Source organism: Drosophila sechellia, chromosome 2L, assembly GCF_004382195.2.
Source record: "Drosophila sechellia strain sech25 chromosome 2L, ASM438219v1, whole genome shotgun sequence".
NCBI lineage: Eukaryota > Metazoa > Arthropoda > Insecta > Diptera > Drosophilidae > Drosophila > Drosophila sechellia.
Window position 1 is genome coordinate 700421 of NC_045949.1, and position 12316 is coordinate 712736.

At 45.1% G+C, this 12316-nt stretch overlaps 1 protein-coding gene across 1 annotated transcript in view; it reads right to left on the reverse strand.

The window, feature by feature from the left end:
* LOC6617285 (protein dachsous) overlaps nucleotides 1-12316 on the reverse strand; it is a 64938-nt gene that overhangs the window by 18240 nt on the left and 34382 nt on the right. The gene's annotated exons all lie outside the window — the stretch shown is intronic.

Sequence of the window (12316 nt, forward strand, 5' to 3'; positions counted from 1 at the left end):
TGTAATTCTGGGTACTCGGAGCTGGGACTTGGACAGAAACCTGGCGGAGATCTGCTTAGATTGTTGCTGCGACTAAAGACTTTCAATAAGCTAAGTTGGGCAGCAGCTTAAACTCGTTTAACCCGGCCGGTGAAATTGTCACCAACGAAATGGACGGGGGCAGTTCCAGTCCTGCGATGGGGTGGGATATGGGCTGGAACTGGGCCGTCGTCAGTCCAGAGATTGGCAATTTTATCTGTCAACAACATGGAAGTGCTGGGTGCAACTGTTTTCGGGAAGCGGGATGCGAGAATCTGAAGGAGGAGGTGGCAAGGGTCTGGTGCTAAATAAATGCACGCCCACGCGAAATGAAGAGGAACCAGGGGTCGTGGGCATCGAAGAAAAGGAAGCAGCCTATCTGCACTTAGAGAATTGTATTTAATACGCTTTATAATTAACGTACTTTAATCTCAGAAATTTTGAATAAATTTGAAAATGTGAAATGTTTCCTACTCCGTTTGAGTGCGACAGGGGACAACAGCAGAAACAGGCAGGAGTGAAAGGCAATCGAATGGAAGGCAGTGAATCCCAAAGTCAAAGCCAAGTGACATCTTTCAGGCAGCCAAAAAGAAAAATAAAAATCTGAAGCGAACAATTGAAGTTCGTTTGCCCAACACGTATGTGTGTGTGTGTGTGGTTTGAAGCAGTCAAGAGTTATTCATCTTTGTCAGCACGCATTTCTCACACTCTCCTGCAGGTGGGGATGCTTAAAAGGGGTCAGGGGAGCAGGAGAGCAGGAGGAGCATTCAATGACCAATTATGGCCTAACAAGGCCTCCAACTCCAACAGCGACTGCAACTACAGCTTCAAAAGTCCCAGCTTCTGCTTTCGGCTGCTGTTGATGTATGCAAATAAGCTGTCAAAAGTAATTTCATTCAATTACCTTATTTAACGTAAAAAAGCCAAAACGAGCTAAGACAGAATAAGAGATGGTGCTAAAGTGAAAGAGGGAGGGTGACGGCGAGTTGGCTCAAACCAAAGCAGTTAACAACAAAAGGATGAAGATGATTGCTGGAACAGAACGATCTTCAGCATCCATGCGGATGTTCGTGGTTGCATTTTGATTAACACTAGTACACTGAGCAACAACCAATTTAGCAACATATGAAACCCATAAAATATTTATTGCGATCTTAAATTCGAACAACAAATGCGAATAAGCAGTCTTGTGCTTTTTTTCTCGCAGTGCTAATGACACGACGTTGGCAACAGAGCAGAGTCACACTACGGTTCTGGCTAATAGAAGTTGGCCAAATGTCGGTCGTGTCTTTGGTGCGGATTATCGCCGCAACGAGTGGAGTGAGTGGCACAAACTGAAGCTTGGAGTGTCTGAATCCGAGGGCAGCGAACACTTTTGATAAGACATCCCCGGTGCAGTGAACTTTGCGACTGTGCAACTCTGGCACTCTCAGACTTAAACTCACTTCGCGAATCGCAGCGTGCGGCGGCTTGCATATTTCTTATGCAATTTCCGGCAGATGTGGATGATTTAGCTGGCCCGCCGCAACGGCCAATACGAAAGGTGGCTGGCTGATGAGAAATGGCTACGTGCTCACAAGTGCCGCGACCGACTTTATTTTACTCAGCGATTTAGTTTGAGCCCATTTCGGGCTCCCAATCGTCATCAATCCCCTGTCCATCCCAATGCAAATTCGATGTGAAATCAATACGATTGAGGCGAAGAAAGTGTTTGCCATGTGGTGGGCGTCGTCGCTGCGGCTCCAATGTCTCATTCCATGTTTGGTAAGAGCAGAAAGCGTACAATGTCTGCGGTTTCTAAGCAGATACACTATCTACACACGAGAAAGAAAACCTCGAAGATTATTGGTATCAAGTTGTTCAAGCCATTTGACATCAATAATTAAGCTCCTCATTATAATTATCCTTTTTTTGTCAGTAATTGGCCAGCAATCGATTTAGTTATAAAGACATTTAAGCCGCTGAGGGCTCGGTAATAAAGTCTCTTCTGCGCACATGGATCCTCTCCTCTGCGGCGTGTGAAGATTTCACACCTTTGCCTTGATTAGTCACGGCCTTCGCACCTCCCCGAACCTCGCAACCTTTTTGCGGGGACTCCAACATGGCAGCTGATTTATGTTGACGCCTTATCAGGACCCCTCAATATTTATTGCAATTTTTATAAATTATTTTTACATTCTCTCAAAAGAAGCGCGCAGAGAACTGAAGATTTATATGTGAGCAGATGTGATGGGGCCGCACCACCGGGAAAGTGGTTCAGCGAAGGGGCGGGGGGCGTGGCGTGCGAGAGGTGGGAACGATCTATTTCTGTTTTCCTTTCCCCTGTTTTTGTTGTACTCTCTGTTGTCGCTGTGCATCGTCAAACACCAAAAGGCAATTCTAACAGTTGTTGCACCGCTGCTGCTCCAGTGTACCACCATTGCACCACCGCTGTGCCGCTTGTCGTGTTATTAGGAATTTTTAATTTTCCGGTATAGATTTCTGACTTGTACTCCACTGCGTTCTCTACGCTGCACTGTTTTTCAACACTGAGAAAAATTATTGAAATGCATAGGGGAGAAAACTGAGTTACTGATTAACTATTAATTTTTCCCAGTGTCGCGCTTTTCTCCATGTTTTCTGCCAGAACTCTGCTCCACCTTGTCTGTGAGTGGTGCAGTGGTGCTGGGGCATCATCAAAACGCATCTAACAAGGTTGTTAGGTGTTAAATAAGTCTGCTTAAAAATTTATCTTGTACATTTCTTCCTTCATTTGATTTATGTTCGCTGGCACTTGGCTGCAGCTGTCTTCTTAGCCAATGCCCATTACCCCCATGCCACGCCCCCCTTACGGTTACGTTTACAGTTCAACTTTTGAGGCGGACTGAGCCTCAACTTTTGCTTTCGCCGCTCCGAGAAAACAGCGTATATTGATAAATCAAAATACCAATAGATGCGTGAGCCGGGTGGTGCGGGGAGGTGCATGGTTGGGGAAGATTTAAATTTGCCCGCTGGCCATGGACTTGACTGCAAAGCTGCGAAGATGTGTCTGCAAATGGCCAAAAACATGCGAACAACACAGCACAACTTCCCTGGCCAGGGAAAAGGAGGAAAATGTTTTTGGAAAACCTGGCAACTGGCAAGTGGGGGAATGAATGCGTTTCTTGTGTTTTAAATGCCTCTCCGATATTTTTGCCGCAGCTGCAACAACTTGGCTCGCCGCACCACCCGCCTGGATCTCCTCTTCGCCTGCCCCTGCCCCTGCTCCAATCCCATCCTGCGATTCCAAACTCTGAATCCAACTATGACTGCGATGATCGATCGTTGTACAAGTCCACGAACGTTTCCCGCTGGAATGCGCGTCGATTACCTGGCTTGAGTTTGGGCCTCTGCTAGATGCAAAGTTCACGAACCCGAATCGAAATCAGTTTCGGTTTAGTGGCCAAAATCTTAAGGGGAAAATTTGAACGATAAGCTGCTATCTCGAGGTATATAAAGGCTAGAAAGATGAGATTGAGCAAGCACATTCTAGTGAGATTGTCATGTCCACTCTATTATTCCTATCCCAACAAAATGTTGAAATTGTTGGAGATGAATTCGATGTAAAATGTAAAATTTGGCGGTTATTTTATTACCACTCAAGGTTAATTAAGCATTGCAGTCTGATTTTATTAGCCTATGGGCCATTATTTTCGTTCTGTTCATGTCCCTTTTTATACCCGTAGTAATCGGAGGCGCTAATCAATGCCTTCCTCATTAAACTGCAGTTCCTTCGGTGGCAGATGCAGTTGCAGCTAATTAAGTTGGATGCACGCTCCAAAGATTCTGGCCTCTCAACGTTAACGAGTTGCCCTTTTCTCCACGCCCCCTGTTTCTGTCACCACCTACTCCTCGGATGCGATTCCACCCACACAGGGACTGAAATCAAGAGCGACAGGAAGTCATGCCCATGACAACAGGCAACTTCTGGCACCCAAAAGGAGGAGCCCAAGAAATGTGGTCCAGTCCGGGCAATAAAGCATTCTAATTGGCGCCGCTTGAGAAAGGAGGCAAAGAAGGGTACTTTCTGGCTGATAGATGTGTGGTTACACCTACCGTAAAAAGTAGCCATTTTCGTAGTTTGTTCTTAGTAAAATGTATAAATTTCTTGAATTTCGTTATAATCTTAAGACAATGTTGTGCAAAAAAGCTGATGATGATGGGTACATTCACAGATCTTTGGCAGATTAAATGCTATTTTTTTCTTGTGTAAGTTGCCAAGCCTAATGGCCAATACTCGCGACTGCGCGACTTTCCCCAAACTGGCACCCAAAGTAGGAAATTGTCAAAGAGTTGTCGATGGCCATAAAGCGCGGCACCACAACTGGGCCACACACCAAGTGGTGCACACAGCGCAGGAACGACCATAAGCCCAGTTTGCTGATCGGATCGGGCCTTTAGCTAAAAGCCAGGCGATAAGCATCATGATCCAGCCCTAGACTCCAGCGTCTTAACTCCATTACCCGGTGTTCCGTGTTCTGCAAGCTCCCACCACGATCGCTGAATTTGAATTTGGACTCGATTTCGTCCGCCCACACATGGATCGTCGATTCTCGATTCTCAATTCGCGATTCTCGATCGCTGATCGTTCGTTCTCTAGGCCAATAACAATCACAGTCTTCTGGGCCCCGCTTTTCCCTGTGACTTTGCATAAATTCTGCGGCGCACAGCCGGAGGAGGACTCCTCGCCAAATTGAAAATGTGAAGAAGAGCGCATAAATTTATTGAGATTGTGTAAATATTTGCCCGGAATTGAAATGTGGAAATGGGTAAGCATATAGAGGTGGACCAATAAATAAAAGCCCTCTATTGTTTATGTTTCTTAGGCTGTTTATAACTTATTTGAATGCCGTTGACTTCAAAAACGCATATTAGTCCGTAAAATACGCAATGTTAGAAAATTCTTTATATTTTAAAAAATCTAAAAAAAAAATTGATATGATATTTCACTTAAAATGGCGAGCCAATTAATAAGCCAGTATCTTGCTTATTTTATTCCCAGCTAGCACTTATGCACTTAGCTGCACTCACCACCGCCACTCGATTTGATTTTATTGTCGCCGACTTTGGTCACTTTCGATCTTTTCTGTTTGCAACTCTGGCTGCGAATTTGGACTCGGACTTGGGTTTCGGTTTCACTCTTGGTTTTCGGTTTTCAGTTTGATAAATGCGAACGGCCAGCACGTAATGTGGACAACTCTCTGTACATGGCAAGTGCCTGGATCGCGGACTTCGGATCTTGGATCTTGGAGCGGTTAACGGTACCGGGCATACTTGTTGTGGTCCGTGTGTCCAATAAGTTAATCAAAAGTTCAACTCCAACTGCATTCGATTGGATTCGATTCGTTGTGCTTTTTGTTTTTCTCTGCTGGCTTTGTTTCGCCCGCTCGCCCGTGCAACTTGAATTTGCGTAATTTAAAGCAATTCCAGTTAGAGGCGAAACGCACCCACACACCCCACCGAGCACCACAGAGCCACCTTTCCACCTATCCACCGATCCACTGGGCCATTCCACTATATGGCGGGCCGATCCTCCGCTTCCCAGCGGGGCCAAGAGCCGCATAAATCAAATCGCAAAGTGGTCACAGCCAAAGTCGAGGCGGTGGTAAACTGTGTGGAACATGTGTGCATTTGCAGGAATGTGGAACGCATGCGGTGCACAGGAAAAAATATTAGAAAATTAGAAAAGAAGGCACATTTAAATAGGTTTCTTTTCTATGAATAATATATTGCTGCATACTTTTAGACATCTAAAACCATGTGAATTGCATATTGAAACGCTGATGTGGTCCGTTTTCTAATGGAAACACTCCCAAACAACCAACTTTTGGCTCAGTGTGTGGGCTCGCCCGGCGATTTATGCGATTTTAAATATCGATTTTGTTGATTTTGGTTACCTGGCAGCAGGTGGGACTTGGAACCCGGACTGCGAAGTGGATTACTCGGAAGCAGGCCAAGCGATAACCGCCGAAATTAATTATGATTGTGGTGCGGTGGTGCAGGGTGGTGCGCGGCGTCTGGCAAATTGAATTTCACTTCATGGCCCGTCGCCTCGAAGTGTTTTTCAATGTTTATTTGAAATATTTTGCTCCATTAGGCAACCGCCAGCTTGGTTTTCCTCTTTTTTCACTTAAATGCATTATGCAAACTTTGCAATTAAGTTGCCAGTCTCCAGGCTCCCAGCACCACATCCCAAATGGTGCCGTTTTCCTCCCGGTGGTGGTTTTCCAGTGTGATTTATGTTTATGGCACTGGGGGCGGTGGGCGGTGGGCGGAGTGGTGGATCGCAGGGGGAGGATTCGGTCTCGGGGCGTGAGTTAATTACGCGCTAACAATGACAAATGTTGTCTTGCTAATCAGCCGCAGACTTCAAACTGTCCGATGGGTTCAATAACCCAGAGTGGACTCTGCCTATGATCCGTTTCCAGGGATGTGAGACCCACAGCGGACATTCCATCGGCCAGACAAACCACAAGACCACCGCAAATATCAATTTTATTCCCGCCATCAAGTGATGATGTTGTGTGTGCTGACAATCTTCTGAATCCAACCGCAGAAACACGCGGAAACACAATCAAAGTCAAATGATGATCATCATCCTCGGGTGGGGTCCACTGTGTGCTTTGACCACAAGAAAACACATGGAAACTGTGATTGTAATGAAATTGCATGACTACACAGAGAAAAAGTGCTGTTCGTCTAGCACAGCCTAAATTTCATTTAATCAAGATTATTAGTATTCCTTCTTTTGAGCCGTGTAATCCCAGAATATTTGCCTAGCAACCGCAGACGCAGGCTGCGACGACGGCTCCAGCCGTTGGAGCCATCTCCCGAGGATCACTTTCACTGCGCCCGGAATAGCTAGCCGCCAAGTGCAGCTGCTGTTTTGTGATACTGATGCTTCGACTGCTGGCGGGCATAAATTGGCCTGCGCTTTGTAGTAATGCAAATATCTGTATATCTGTTTGTTGCCTGCGTTGGCGACCCCCTGCCAGCCGAAGTTTTGCCTGGCGAGACCCACTCTTCTGCGCAGGCGATGCCCGTGCCGATTGTCTGTGGCTCTAGCTGTCTGGGTTTCTGTTTCTGGGGCCAGCCATACTTTTTCTTGCTCATTTTTGGGGCTCCGTTAGCTTTAGCTACAAACGAGTTACAAACACCTGTCATTACCCCGGGAAAACGCCGGGGCACTCGGGCAGCGTTTGAGTAAGAATTGCATAAGTCCGAGGCTCTAGTGCGGCTCCCATTTGGCCGCGACTTGTTTATGAAAATGATAAGCGGACGCGAATTTATGGCCAACAAGCGCAGCCTCATAATTGGTACACGCCGGTCCCCCTCCATCGTAATTGTCTCGACCGAGGCTTCGTTTCTATTTATTGTGAATATTGCGAGTGGGAGGTGAGACAGAATCTCCAGTGAACCCAGTCCCACAGTCTTGGGCTCCTCATCATCGCGTCCCACAAATTACAGGGAACAAAGGACGGTGGACTGCTCCCAGTGGAGCGGTTTGCTGGTTATGCAATGCCCCCGAAAAGCTGAAAACTCAAAACTCGTTGCTGTACCTAATGACGGAAATTTAATGTGCGTTAAGATCGTCGTCCCCTCTCCCCATTTTAATAAACCATTTTTTCAATTAGGCCGCTGGAGAGCACTAAAAAATGGCAAAGTGGTGGACAACGACGACGCATTGGTAAAAGGCGAGCACAGATTTGGTGGACAATCTGGCTGCGTGGATACACAAAACTAGTCTTTATTTCCAGTCAAAATATATTATGCTACTGGGATGATTCAAAACTTTAAAAATTTCTTTGTTATGTTAGGCATAAAATGGCGATTGCATAACATAACAGTCAATAAAAATGAAATTAACTGAATAATTGGAACCAATTAGTGCCTAAGTGTGCCGCCACGATAATAAATCAAAAATTAAATTAAATTGCTGATTGACAGTAATTGCGATTATGGAATAGGGGAAATAAGCGGGGCGATCAATGGAAAAGCGATCAAGGTGGAAATCCAAACCAGTATTTAGTCGCAGCAGTTATGAAGATGCTTTTAAATAGATTTTGACAGTTTGATACCAAATGGCATCCAGCTGCTGATTAGCGTGTGGGAACTGTGGGGTTTCAGGAACTCCCTGGGAAGAGGTCATTGGGATTGGGTAATTAATCAGGACACCTCAAATGGTGAACGACCAACATGGGAAAGTTGATTTAAACGGGAAATCGAAGGAACAACGTGGCGCTTCAATTCATTTGTGGACACTGCGTTTATTTCGCCATTTGTCTTTTTTTCGGCAAACTTTCAATTAACGAATTGTACTTTCTATTTGCTAGCCTCGTAGTGCAATGCAAATGGCCTTATTGCTCAACTTTCCGGACAAAAAGAAAAGAGCAAACAAAGCGAATCCAAACTGCAATCCAATCGCCTTCGCCATCCCAAAAGCTGCCTTCGGGTTCGAGTTGGAGGCCAATTTTGGTCAGCGATGCGTGACTTGGACCATGTCGTGTTGTTTTTGCTGTTGTTTTTGTTTGGGGGGGAGGAAGGGGATTCCATGGGCAGCACCCCCTGTCAGGAGATGCCAAAATGCCAAAAGAGCCACAGAGTCTATAAACAAATTTGGTCAAGCCAAAATGGAAGCCTTTTTCGAAGTGATTTATGCTAATTACGAGCAGCTTCAGCCCAAAAGCGACAGTAGCGGCACAGGAAAGGGCGTTTAGCAAACAATTTTCCGACTGCAACTTCAGGGAACAACTGCATGGAAGCCAAACTATAAAGTGCAGACAAAAACCAAAGTCTGAAACAAAAACAGATTGTGCCACATGTGGGAAACTCGACAGCGTCGACTCCAAGTATAGAAAAGTAATTTATTTAGTGACACGCCCATTCCGATATGAAGGTTTTCCTTGGCCCGAGACCGAAACCCATACTCCGACTGGTCACAATATATAATTAAAATCAAAAGGCCAGATGTTCCAGCACAGAGAGCGAAAGGAATGCCGGGTAGATCAGCGACTCGGAAAGATCGATAGAACCTCGCCGATGGTTTATTCTTAGAGAGAAAACAAAGGAACCAAGGGCGCAGATTGCCAGTTATTAGCGGGGAAGAATCTTGGAATCCCAGTGTCTGGCATTAAGCCAATAAGTTGTAGCCACGAAATTGCGAAGATCAGGGAGAAGTGGTGAAGTAAGTGCCACGAAAATTAGCGGAAGCCCAGGATTATGACCGTGGAATATTTATAGAGCCAAAGTGCGTCTGAAAAGTTAGCACACTGTACAAAATTTAACAATAAAACAGATAGCTCTACAAACTCTGTTTTTTTGATGATTTATCTCATGTCTTTACCCAAATACAAAAGGAATGTATGACCATTATCCCGCTTTCCGAAATCAATTGCCTTAGAGTGCTTACAAATTGTTAATTTCCCATCACCGTTGATCAGAGATCCATTTATGAAGATATAACACTTTCATAGCTCATTGAGCGCATTTTCCGTAAGTGTACGATTCCATTCCCAGTGTCTTAAAGCCATGCGTGGCCATAAACCCGAGTTACGTGGTAATGGGGAATCCATTGGAGCAGAACTCGAGCCAAATTACTGTACTTGCGATCGATGGGCAACGAAATGGAATGGCAGATTGGAAGTACAGGGAATATAAATAGGGTATGTTGCTGGGAAGGGGGGACTGATACCATAAAGATATCAATAAACGGAAAGAAAGTGTTGCAGGGCAGGTGCACAGAAATAGAGGCGTATGTACTCTATCACAAAATCAGTCCGAAATTGAAATACCTCGCCGGAATTCGACAAGATCTGCGATAATCTCCTGCTCTTGTCGCCCCTAGAAATATAAAAAAAACCCATATGGTGGAAGATGCCAGAGGAAGAAGGTATAGAAGCAATCGATCGCTGGTAATTACCTCTTGCTATCGATCGATGGGCTAAACAACTTTTCTAGATGATTTTTCGAGGCCAGACAGGCGGAGGGAGAGTAGTAGTTCTCGCTTCATAGTCTCAAGTGTTTGATGGTACTTAAAAAACTACATTAAAAAATAATAACAGCAACCGATGCCGAAGTTTATTGAAGCCAGATAAGTGATCTTGTAATCATCGGCCGGCCAGAGAGCAGGTCCAAGAAAACAATAAGAAATAAAGCCAGCTCGATGAGGAAGGCGAAGAAACGAAAAGTTTTAAAAGTGGTCAGATCTCCTCCACTCCATGGAGTGTCTCCATCTTGAGACCTACATACACACCGCATCTCCAGCTCTGTGCGTGTGCACCGAGGGCTGACTGTAGCAGATGCGAAGGTGAGTTCCTGGGCAGCGGGCATCAGGTACAAGGCATAAGGTGTGTATTTGCCATAATTTGCCATAGCGGACACATGCGATACAGCGGGAGGGGCATAAATGAAAGCGAAGTCGATTTGGGGCAGCAGGATCGAACAATTCAAACTCCGCCATCGGAGTCCGACTTAAACTTTAGTCTCTGACGACGGCACGTCATCATCAGCAGCATCGTCAAGCTTGATGGGGACTCACTGGAAAGGTTACACCACAAAAAAAAATCCAGAGCAAGAAGTTCAAAATTTAAAAATTTGCAAAATATAATCACGACTTCTAAGCCAAACGCTATACCAGAAAATCATTCAGTTAGATGTAAACTTTAAGCTGACAAAAGTAAAGTAATGGAACTACGAATGAAACACCATTTTTTCCCTGTGCATCAGTAACATTACATTTTTGGGGGGCTGAATAAATATTTTTGCTCCGTCAGATAGCAATCACAGTTCGGATATACACACATTTTGGAATGTAGGAAGCTGAGACGCTCAAGACGCTGATGAGGAATGATGGAGACGTAGACGGCGCTCTCATGTGCGCTAAAATTGAACAAAATCATCAACAGTGATCGACATGTGAGTCAAAGTTAATAACAAAGGCAGCCAAAAGGGAGGCAAATGCGGAAAAGGAAGGAAGGATGGTCCGCGGAAAGGGGGACTGGAGCCAGTCTGGAAACTGAAAATACGAAGAGCGAAATGATTTTTAATAAGCGATAAAGCAAAACTGCTTATTGGCTCCTTCTCCTTCTCCGGGTTGAGGATGAGGCTGAGACTGAGGCCGAGCAGCCCAAGACAAGGGCAGGAAGGTCCGAGCAGCATATATTTATGGGGATCGGAGATCTCGGAGGCGGAAGATGCGAGAGGTAACCCCTCGCAGGGGGCTCCAAATTATATTGAAAGCAAATCGAAAAGCCAACAGCGGCTGCTGCCAAGGGAATTTTTCGTTCGATCATACTCATCATTTTTGAAATTGCTTTCAACACCAGTTGGCAAGGTGTGGTACACAGAGTGCTCCCTGCCCTTACCCTCTCCATACCTTACCTTTCCTTTCCATCCTTTTCTTTCAAGTTGGTGCGTAAAATCATCAGCAGAGACGCTTTTCTGAGGGTGAGCAGGATCTTTTATGTTGGGTGTTTCCCTCTCAAAAAGTACGCGAGGTTCGTTAGGCGGTAAGTAAGTGGGTGATGGCCGGGGAAACGGGGTGTGCTGCCCAGTTCGAGACGCAACTTCTGTGATAAGCATTTTGCGTTAATTTGCGCGAATGTGGCCTAATGTGAGCTACCTCCTAAAAAAGGGGGTGTACGATACACCCCTTCCAGATTCCTTATCGTTAATTGGGGAAAGCGTTTCGGTCTTATTTCGCATTTTAAGCAAATAACAATTAACCAGAACAAAAGACTCAGACGACGAACTTGACCAATGGAGCTCGGGTATGTTTATCCGTCGAAGATCAGCTCAGCCGTAAATTGATTGACAGTTAAGCTAAATCATTTGTGCTGTCAATGGGCGGGTTTTCGGGTCCTCGCAAGGGTTAGTACAAAAGAACCCGCCTTGGATTTGAACCTACACACTCACAACTGACAATGATAATCAAGTGTTATGCTAAAAATCTCTCGAATGCCTTTTCAGCTGCAAGTAGGAACCTATAAAAAGCGGTTTCGGCAAAATGGGGGCCAAGACAATGCGTACAAATCGTTGACAAAAACGTATAGTAGCAAAAGGCAACAAAAATAAAAGCATATATATAAAAGAACAGATGAGTATAGCAGCGTATAAAAGAAGCGGAAGAAAGGTGAGGACGCCGTCCTATACACGGAGAAAAATTCTATTGCATTTATGTACTTTTCTATTTGTCATACACTTTTAATTAATCTTTTATTCATTGGCCTTTGGAATGTTAAGCGATGATCTTGTCCAATAGTGACTGCTTTTTTGGTTATAA